The following is an 11,733-nucleotide window of genomic DNA, read 5'->3' as shown; positions in this document are numbered from 1 at the left end:
TTCAAGACAAAGAAAATTCCTTAAAAGTAGTGAAAAAGGCCCATCACCAGCTCAGACTCCCTATCATTTCAGTCATATTTCTACCTCATGCCACTTCCCCCTCTACCAAACTCTCTGTCATGTCAAACCAGAGAACATCATGCTTTTTCACTTAACTCTGTCACTGAGTCCAGAATGACTTTTTTCCTTCTTTTTAGGGTAACTGCAAAATTTACTGTCCAAACTGGTACCCATATGATAGTGAAAGGGACACTAACCAGACGTGACAATGGGAAAACAGATACAAGCGGGAGCAGTCCTAAGCAGACAGGTCTACGATCTCCCTACTCATTATGGACTCACTGATTGTTCATGTCTGTGACCTCAATGCCTAACACTCAGTGGGTGCTCCAAAATGCTTAATTGAAATTGGTTATATATTCTACGACCTTCTCCTCTTGCTGTTTTTATTTCCCTCTCCAACCCTGGTCACCACTAATACATATAGAAATTCTGTGTCAATGACAAAAACTGCCCTTTCTTCCTGGAAGCAAATTCCAGACTGCACGGTGAATGGACACAGGATGGATTTCAGCTACCACTTTTCCCTCACGTGGGCACTTCTGTGTAGTGAAAAAATTACTCAATGTGTCTCCAACTATTAACCTGTATAAAAATTAAGTGGTTGTGGAAGATACTGAAACACTCCACTAAAATATATGTCAGATGACACTTGAAATCTCGATGAGAAAAGACGTAAATTTGTAGTAAGAGGAGGAAAGTATCATACATTATCTGGAATTTTATGCAGAGTGAACATGAGAGCACTGTGAACATCTACTGGGGAGTAAAACGTTTGCTTCACATAGAAACAGAAAAGAATTTTACAAGAGGAATATGGGCCATAATATTATTTAGAGAAAGTGTATTATTAATATCACTCTAAGAAAAACTGATATTCGTACCAATCAGAAACAGGCCATGATACCCATATATATATATATATATAAAGTGTCCATTTCATTTTAAGAAATGTCTTAATAAACAAGCACTCAGAACTTTTTTGGTCATTCAATATTTTTGCAGCATAGTGCATACATTTAAAGATATTGGTCATTAGGCACTTAAAAAAATAAAAACATATTCAAATCTCTTATTCTTTCTACATCTAGAGCACCAAATACTTTAAATTTTTAAGTTGCTTGTGTTAAAATAATAATTAAAGAAATAATTTTTTAAATGAACTCAGTTTGAAATTCTAAATTTCATTAGGTTCTTTTTGAAAAAAATCTAATTAAGAATAGCCTGGGTCTCACCTCTCTTCCCTCCATCCCTGGTCCCTGTTTCCCAGAAACAAACACTTCAACTATTTAAAGTTATCTCTTCCCTTAGCAAGCTCCACTTTTCTAAATTATACATATTAACATAGGAACATATCATTTACATATTTTAGATAATATCTTTTGACTTTTTAAAGAATTGGATTTTGTCAGTTAGGATACCTCAACTTCTAGTAACCCCAATCCCACTCGGCTTAAGAAACTAAGAAATGCAATGCACTGATTCTCACAACTGGAAGCCCAGAGTTTGTAATGAACCTGAGTCACCTTCACTCAGTAGCTCTTGCTCCATTTCTCCATGATTCCCTCAGTTCCATTCTCCTCTGGGTGATGTTCCCACCCTTAGATTCCTTCTCCTGTGGGGGCAAAAGAGCTGTTATAACAGTTTCTGGTTTCACACTGACACACCTAACATACAGAGGGAGAAAGAGGTCTCTTCTCTGATCTTTCCCATCAGAATACGGAAATCTCTTTTTTTCTGAATTCCTAGACAGCTTTATACTATAAATTGGGTCACATGCTCATTCCTGAACCATCCCCTTTGGCTAGGAATGCCATGAATTTATTGGCTTAGACTTGCCCATATATACATATATATATATACACACATACCACTCTAATATATATATATAGATAGATAGATATATAAGAGGAATTGGATCACACAAATCAATCAAGATAAATCAGACCCACTTCAAAAGCTGAAGTACATGGCCATTATGCAATGGGAGAAGGAGGGAACGGATGTTGCATGACAGTGCTGACTTCCACTGTGGACATTTAGCACTCACATACCACTTCCACCTCAACCACTCCCTACAGAATTACATCATCACATTTATTCAAAACAGTAACAGTGTTAAAGGGGAAGGTATAGCTCAGTGGTAAAGTGCATGCCTAGCACGCAGGAGGTCTTGGGTTCAATCCCCATTACCTCTAAAAATAAGTGAATCTAATTTCTGCTACCCTAAAAAAGAAAAAAAAAAAAAAGATAAAAAAAAAAACAGTAACAGTGTTAACTAAACCAAGACCATGGAAAAGATAGCAATAGGATACTATGATTTTATTTCCTTTCTATAGAACTTTTACACTTTATCAGTAATTTTTAAAGTGGTTTTTAAAAAATCCTACAAAATTTACTTTCTATATATCCTTAACTTTTCTAAATGTTTCATGATAACCATTTACCAGGGAGCTTACCTTCTAGTAGGAGAGAAAGCAATAGACAAGTAAGACTAGTAAAATGAGGTAACTGTAAAACATGGTCATTACTACGAAGAAAATAAACTAAGTAACTAACTAGAAAAAGTAAATGAGGAAGCCCTCCTCAGAGAATGGTGTTTAGAAGGCCTCTCTGAGGAAGTGACATCTGGCCTGAGATCTGAAGGATGACGAACAGCCTGCATGAGAAGAGCTGAAAGAAGCATTCCAGGCCTACAAACAGCCAGAGCGAAAGCCTATGAGTGGTGAAGAATTTGGCAGGCATGTGGACAGAAAGGAGGCCAAGTGGCTGGAACATAATGAGTAGGGGGAGAATGATGGGTAAGACTTTGGAGAGCGGGACTGGAGTGAGATCACGTAGGCTCTTGGAGGACCATGGAAGGGAGGTTGGCTTTTTCTGAAAGGGTGTTAAACAGGAGAGCAATATGATTTGTTTTATGCTTTTAAAGACCCCCTCTGCTTTCTCTGCTGAGAGTGGGTAGAGGGTGGGGGGCAGGGCAAGGCAGAAATGGAAGTATGAAAAACAAGCAGGCTACTATTGCCACTTGCTTCCTCAGGGCAGCTCTATTGGACTGTACTTTTTGTCCTATAAAGACAGTTTTTAAGGAGGAGGTTTGAACAATTTTGAAAATGTCTAATCAGCTTTATTTATTAATATATTGCTATTTAAAATTAGACTAATTTAACTACAAAGACTTGTAGGACACCAAACAAACACTCTCACTTATTTTTCTTTCCCTTCAAATATGTCTATTTGTCTTGGCTAATTATTTCAATGAATCATGTAGGCTCACTTATCACCTCCTCTGGAAGTTTTGTTAGTGATACATATAAATTGATAGTTTCATGTAAATTCTACCTACATTTCTCTAATTAAAGTGATAGTAACTGGTCAGAGTAAAAAATAGGTGATTGACAGTGACAAATAATACTAAGAAACCATAAAATCAAATTGATTTTTATTTTTTCTCTGAAATAAAGTATTTATGCCTTATAACTGTTATACCCAGTGTCCCAATACTTCAGATTTCAGGTTGAAAAACTAAAATTGATGGAGAATTTAAAATATGAAAAGACAGAAGCTTCTAGTTAAACAAGTATTCTTACTTCCTCTAATTTGTGTTAATACAAAAATTAGTATATATAAACAATTTTTATAAATTAGTATGTGAGTATGCACTCTACTGAAATCACAATGGATTCTTTGCTTTTCCACAAACATCATAAGCACACTGTGGCCTTATGGCTTTTTCCTCACTCTTCCTTGTGGTGGAATGTCCCTGCCCCTGCCCCTGCCAAGTATCTGCAAGTCTCTCTTCTTCACTTTATGCAGGTGTTGGCTCACATGTCTATTACCTTATCCGAGAAGCTCTCTGTGATCCTGTTAAAAATACCATCCCCATCACCCTCTACCCCTCTCTCTATGTATATATTTTTCTTCAGAGCACTTACCGCCACTAGGTATAACCTATGTTCATTTTCTGGCTCCCCTCACAGGGATGTAAGTTTCCAAAAAAAGCAGGGGCTCTGTTGTTGATTGCTGTATCTCAAACATCTAAAACAAATGGCTTGATACACAGATGTTCAACACATAGTTGTTGAATAATAACAGGCCCTTTTCATATTAAGACATAGTCTTGGCATTAACTGAGTCTAGGCTGTCTTAAACTCATAATGATTCAACTAAATCCTTTTCAAGTGGAGACTTTCTTTGCTCCTATATTATGAATCTTAGGGTTAGGACCTGGGGCCAGTGACCTCCTTGCAGCCAAGAATATAAGCTCCTTTGAAGCTAATGTTATCAGCTCTACCACTGTTCGGTCCTCTATAACTGTCCACTTCCAGTCACTCTCTAATTTATTTCTAACTTTAGTTTCTGGTTTACTATCATATTTTTCCTTTCCAAGACTCCACCCCATGACTGAGTTCCCTGAAATTTTTAACCCTTAAGAGCTGCCTGCACTGACCGCCAGCAATTCACAATTATAGTTCAGATCTTCTCACTCTGGACTGGTTTTTGCAGTGGTTTCTGCTCATGTCTGTTTAGGTAAACCATGACTCCTTGTATTCTCCTGTCTCTCCAATCTTGGGGACAGAGGTCTGTCCTGCCCTTTCTTATGGCTCCAAGAAGAGTTGTTGATTTTTCAATCTGTTAGGATGGAGTGGAGACTTGAAAGCTCCTTATAGGTAGAACTAGAAAAAAACCTTAATTCTTTAACTTCATCACCTTCAAAGACTACTACTCAACCTCAATTCATAACCTAGACTAACCCAGGAGCAGGGAAGCCCTGATAACTGCACTTCCTGTGAAATATCATTTTAAAACATCTTATTCAGTCCACTGCCTCACTTTAGCTTGGCAGTAAGTCTGATTTCTTAGAGATGTACTGTCCATTGACCACTCCCAAACCCCCACCACTACACACACTACTTTTTAATTATCTGTATTTACTCTCATGTTTACCCAGCTTGTATCTCATGGTTTATCATTATATTCATTGCTTTTCAAGGATAATCAATAGCCTTGGCTCCCATTTTCCTCTTTTGAACTCACTTAACAAAATCCCAAACCTCCTTGAACTCAATTTGTTTTTTGTGCGGAGAAACAGGCAACTTATAAATAAATAATGCAATTAGCTGATTGATACATCTTTCATTTCATGACCACAGATGGAAAACGAGCACTCAAGTCAACCTGGCAATCCTACTACGCTTCCATAGGAAGTTCATGTTTACAATCTGAGGTAAAAATATCTTATTTTTTTCTGTTGTCTCAAACTCCTTCACTCTACCCATTTTCAAATGGTTATCCGACTCCCTAATTCATTCAACACAGAAACCATCAGAGGATTTACTTCATTTTCATTCCAACAAATATTTGCACCTCTCTGTATCTGTTACTCACCTTCTCAGACTTCTTTTCTGTGAAAAACTGAAAGAGTATCATTTTTTCCTATCATGGGCAATTTTAACTCTTAGAACCAAAAGTTTCTCTTCTCGATATTTTGGTTTTTCGGTTATTCCATTTGTCTATTGTGCAAATTTTTATTCTCTACTTATTATTCATGCCAATTGACCAACATAAGGATTTTCTACTTAAATAAAAAATTCTTCAATGACTTCTTCCATCTACTACTACACCTCTCTGACCTTTTCACGGCAAAAGTTACACATACACATATTTATATATACAACTTTTATAAGAAAATAATATTGAATAGAATATTTACAATAAAAAACAACATTCCTCTCCCAGCCCTCTCCACTTCCAATTATCTTCAAATTTCTAGCTCTTTGATATGTCTCCACATTTTCACACAACATGCTTTTATTGCTATTTATCAGTTAACGTATTCAAATACTAATGTATGGTGGGTGAAGACTTCAGCTCAAATGCTGTTACTTTAACATCCCCAGTGTATCTTGCTTCCATCTTATCTATATCTCCAAAGCTACTCCTCTAATCCCAATAGCAATTATACTTGAGAAAAGCTTTCTAAGTGCAGAGACACTCTTGCTACTACTACTATCCATTTTCTACATAGCAGCTAGAACAATCTTATAGAAAGCAAATCAGATCATGCTATTCTTCAGTGTAAAAACTTTCCATGCCATCCTATTGTGTTTGGAATTAAACCTCAAATGCTCTCCATAGCCCACAAGGCTCTAGATCAAAGGAGGTTCCTTGACTGCCTTTTCAACCTACTATAAACTCAGCTTCTCACTCACTCTGCTTCTGCTCTCCTTGCCTCCTTCAATTCTTCACACATAACAAATCCTTTCTTACCTTTGGGCCTTAGCGCTTGTTCTCCTCCCTACTCTTCTCATGACTCTTGCCACACTAGGCTCCAATTCATTCTTCCAGTTATAGCTCAAAGAAGCCTTCTCTGACCACCCCACTGCTCTTTCCATATAAGTACGTCTCTTTACTCTGACATTACCCTAGCTTCCTTTCCTTTACAGAACCCATCCCAATTTGTAAGCTTACTTCCTTATTCACCTATTTCCCCTTCCCCCAAACCAAAATGTCAATTCCAAGTGAGAAAACCCCTTGTTCATCTTAACATTGTTTTCCACATACCTAGCCCTAGAATAGGCAGATAAAGACCATACAAGTACTTGAATTAATTCTGCAATCTGTGGACTAAATACAAATTTAACTAGCTTGTACTAGGTATATATTGTATCCAGCAAGAGTGGGATATGTAATGGGCCCTTGAAATCTTATAAGGCATGAGTTAAGTGACCCACTCCCTAGTCAGTTATTAGAAAGTCTGGCTGCTCCCAATTTGGATTCTCTTTTACAGAGTCCTCCAGGGCCACTCCTGATAAGGGACACTAAAAGGTCTTCATCTGGGGCAAGGATACCTACTTCTGGCTGGTACAGTCTTTTGCACCAGAGAACAGGAAGCGCTTGAGGGGTCGAGACAGTCTGCGATCTGAGTCTACTTTGGGGTTTCATGGCATGCAACTGCTCTTCTGCAGAAGACTGCCTGATCATTTTCTTGTAGGGAGATTCCTTCTGTGTTTAGCTAATGCTGAAGAGTTTAGTGGGTCTGGTTTCTCCTCAAGTTGTCAATTCTTCTGGATTCTGTTTCTTAGCAACAGTTGGGACTCTGTCCATCCCCATTATTCTCTGCTTTAGCTTCAAAGCAGAGAAAAAGTGGGCATGGGAGCTTGCAGTCTGCCATTCAGTAATACCCCCAGACACACAGTGCATTCCAATCCTAGTGGCTATTGACAGACAATGGGAAGCATCATCACACTTTTATGAGGCATGGGAAGCAATGGGCAGTAGAAAATGTTCTGGAGGGGGCTGAGGAATTGGAGTTCCTTAATATCATTTGTTCCTACTTGAGAATTCTATTCCTATTACTAAAATTTCATTTTCTGGTATTCAGTGTCAAAACTTAATGTTAGAAATAGGTGGCCAAAAAAAAATTATGTTGCAATTCAATGAGCTCCTTCGGTAATTTCTTGATTTGGTTATACATTCTCACACCAAAGGCAAACTGGCTTCCAATAATTGTCAAATTTGCTAAATTGGGCACAATTTCTTCCAATCTGCTTTTACCTAGCAACTTTATTTAGAATTCCTCTCTTTTCTAATGTACTTTTCAAAACTCCACATACAGAAACCAACGCACTAGACATTTTTTACATTTGGCTACCAAGTTCTCCGGCCCAACCTCAGTGACTGTATAGTCTGAGTTCTAAGACGCTGTCGGAGAAAGCCAGTATAGAAGATTCACTATTACATGGCAGAAGCTAACAGGTTCCCATCATAGGGTTCAAAGTCTTTATTGTCTACTACCTACCTTGATTCAGCCAGTCTCTCTCAGGTTTGTTATTTGCAACCCCATTCATAGTCCAACTACAGAAGGACTCTTCCAGTGGCAAATGGCTAATCCACTTAAGCAAAGACATTAAGTTTTATTATAAGGATAAATTATGATAACTAATTCAAAGATAGGAAGCAGACCTGACCTTCTCAATGGACTGATATCAGGAACTGGAAAGCTACCAGGAACCAAGGCAGCTATTGTATCTTTATCTGATATGTCAGCACTGCTTCATGAAAATATAGATTCCAGACTCAAACTGCCCAGGTTTTATTTTAGCTTCAGCATATATTTACTTTAGTCAAGCTTTTCAATTTCCTTATCTGTAAAGTAGGATTAACAGTAAGCACAAACCTCATAGAGTTACATTTAGAACACTGAGTAACATAGTAAGTCATCTGAAATTATTCTTGTTTTGCAGCGCAACTCTTGACTCTCCATATGCTGCTCCCCAACAATGTAGCTCTGGCCTAATTTTATGTTTCTTAGGAAAATATCAGCTGTCTGATAAACTTTATCAACCCTAATTTTAACTTCTCAAGACAATCTGATTGGTCCAGATAGAGTTCACTGGTTTATCTTAGCTAAAGCCAGGGTAGTGTTCCTATGAAACCCTTCACAAGCCTAAGTGATATAGAGCAAAGAAGCAGTTACCTTAGGGCACATCTTGTGAACAGCTGCACAAAATAAATGGAGATAAAGGACAGATGCTCACAGGTACAGTTCAAAGCTATGAAGCTTGATCCTGAGATGCTGAGTGTAGTTTCCGGAGAAGGAGCTTGGAGGTGCCACTTTCACTGCTTGGGGTGTGTGCTGCTTGTATAACGGCTCACTGTAAAACAAATGCTGAATGCCATTTTCGCTGAACTTTTTTTTTTTTAAATAAAAGCAAAAATTCTCTTTGGATTTCTTTCATTTAGCGAAAATAGATACTAATGTAAGTTTTTCATAAAAGCAAAGTTTGATAAGTGGGGAATACCTGTACAGGGATAGCTGCTGAGGTCCACCCTGAATGTCTGTGGATATTTCTCAGTGGTGGGGGACCATGAATCAAGACTAATTTTTTAAAGAATTTTTTTTATACTTCTCTCAACTCACTGATTGTCTGCTTTTCCTGAGTCACAAAAAAGTCCCAATAAAAGTGACTTGCCCAAAGTCATATAGCTAAACTGGATGAAGCTGTGGTTCCTAGTAAGTTTAGTAAGAGTGCTACCGAATGCCCAGGCCCCTCCTCAGAATAATAGAATGGAGTCCCTTGAATCTACTCTACATAAGAACTTAAGCCTTGCTTATAACCAAGAACAGAAGAGCCTCAAATAAATTTGGTCTGACTCCAAATTCAAAATTTATTTTCACTAAACAATGAACTAGAGCTGTTTATATTTATTGAGAACATATTAGGTAGCCAACCCTGTATTTAACCAAGTACTTAAGATATGACTTCAAGTAGTTCAAAACTGGGTTTCCTGGTTTTTTTTCCTAATTTTAAATTTTTCAAAATTGGGGTATAGCATATGTAAAGTTCACAAAATTTAAATGTTCAACTTGATGAACTTTTTCATAAGTATGCATTCATGTAACAACCACTGAGGTCATGTTATAGAGCACTTCCATCATTTCATAAGGTTCCCTTATGCCCCTTCTAAGTCAATATCCATGCCCAGAGGTAACTACTACTCTGACTTCTATCATCATAAATTAGTTTTGTTTGTTCTTGAATTTCATATAAATGGAATTACACAACATGAATTGCTTTGTGTCCATTTCATTCAACACAATGCCTGTGAAATCTGTCTAAGTTATTGTGCATAGCAGTTTATTCAATTATTTTTTATGGCTGAGTAGTATTCCATTGTATGAAATACTTCACTTTGTTCTAGTTTGAGGCCATAATGAATCAAACTACTATGGACATTTGTATACAAGACCTTTAGTAGACACCTGCACTCATTTTCTTGGATATACACTCAGGAGAGAAATTGCTGAATTATAGACCTAAATTCAGATGTAGTGGAATTTCCCAAAGTGACTATAACCACTTTACACCCCCACCAGCAATATGAATTTCAGTAGAACTATAACTAGAAAAAACAAAAGAAAAACACACAAAAAACCAACTAAAACCAAGGAAAATAACCATTTGTCTATTGGGCTAGTCATATTTCTTGGTCCTGCAAATTTATTTTATTTGAGGTTCTTTTGTTGCTGGTTATAAGCAAGGATTAAGTTCTCATGCAAAGCAGATTCTCATTCCTTAGCATTCTTACTAAATCACAATCCCCACCTGCTAAGATTTTACTAAAAAATACTACCCAGGGTTCCTCAACAATGACACTATGGTCATTTAGGGCCAGATAATTCTTTGATGGGGGGAGTGTAGTGCACTACAGTATCTTTAGCAGCATTCCCGGCCTTTATCCACTGTATGTCAGCAACACTAACCCCCTTTCCCATTCTTTGTGACAACGAAAAATGTTTCCAGATTTCACCAAATGTCCCCTGGGGGCAAAATCTCCCCCTACTCCATGAATAACTACTATTTTCAAAATAAGGCCTGTCCTCTCTACACTTCATCTAAACTAAATATAAAGTCAACGCAGTGCTAATATGATGTCCATAGTTTTTAAATATTAATGGTACATTAGAATCATCTTTTAAAGATCTTTTAAAGAATGCATACGTCCAGGCCCCTCCTCAGAATAATGAAATAGAATCCCTTGAGGTAGGGCTTGAGCATTTTTATTGCGAAGGTCCTCGGAGAATTCTAAATGTTGGCAAAGTTGAGACCTACCTTCTTAACAGATTCTTTCCCCATGAATATAAGCTTTAAAATAGATTTCTATCAATGAATTTTCAAATATTAATAGAGCATGAGGCATGTATTTGGGGAGTAGAAGGCTCACAGAAACTCAAATCACACCAAGTGACCACCTATAGCCCATAACTATATGTAAACATGGATATCTAATGTTCAGTTCTTGATTAAAAAAAAAAAAACCCAGCAGATTCTTTTCCCCAAATCAGACTTTTAAAATATTCATACATTTCCTTTTTGAAAGATTATTATGTGGTAATCCAGCTAATTTTTTGTAACTAACTCTTCTTTAATATATTCAATCTCTCTCTCAAAAGGGCATTTCCCATTGTCTTTGAAACACTTCAAGTCTTTCACTTAAATAAAAATCTGCAAAAACCTGCAAGAAAAAAGTTGATATTCTCTCCCAAGTCAAAGTCAAGTCATCAGAAGTAGAAATTTAGACTTGCTGATTCCACTTCTTCATTTATCACATTCCATTCCAATCCGGCTTCCAGCCCTATTATTACAAAATGTTTGTGGTAAGGTAACCGATGACCATCATGTTACTAAACCCAGTGAATATTATTTAGGCCTTATTTCATGTGACTTCTCAACAGCACTGGGCACTATTCACCACTCCTTCCTTGAAGCACTTATGTCTTTGTCCTCCATTGCACAATATCCTTCTGACATCTGCAACTCCTTATCCAGCTCATCTTCCTCTACCTAGCCAAAGATTAATTGAAGCTCTGCATTGCAACTCCTAGGCTGTCTTCCAAGCCTATTTCATGTATACTAAAGCCTTTAATTTCTCCCTACACATTTAATAGTTTGGGGGGGGGGGGTTGGGGTTTTTTTTGTTTTTGTTTTTTTGGCTAGATCTCCCTTCTCAGATCCAGACTTCTATCCAAAAGCCTCTTGGATGATTCAAAGGCATTAAAAACTCAGTAAGTTCTAAATTAAATTTAAGACCTCCATTTCTACCCATCTCCAAACATATTACTGTTCAAGTGGGTCATCATCATTCAGTTCCATTCCATTATACAGTTCCACT

The sequence above is a fragment of the Camelus ferus genome, chromosome 3 (genome assembly GCF_009834535.1).
Source record: "Camelus ferus isolate YT-003-E chromosome 3, BCGSAC_Cfer_1.0, whole genome shotgun sequence".
Classification (NCBI taxonomy): Eukaryota; Metazoa; Chordata; class Mammalia; order Artiodactyla; family Camelidae; genus Camelus; species Camelus ferus.
This window is presented reverse-complemented; position numbering follows the sequence as displayed.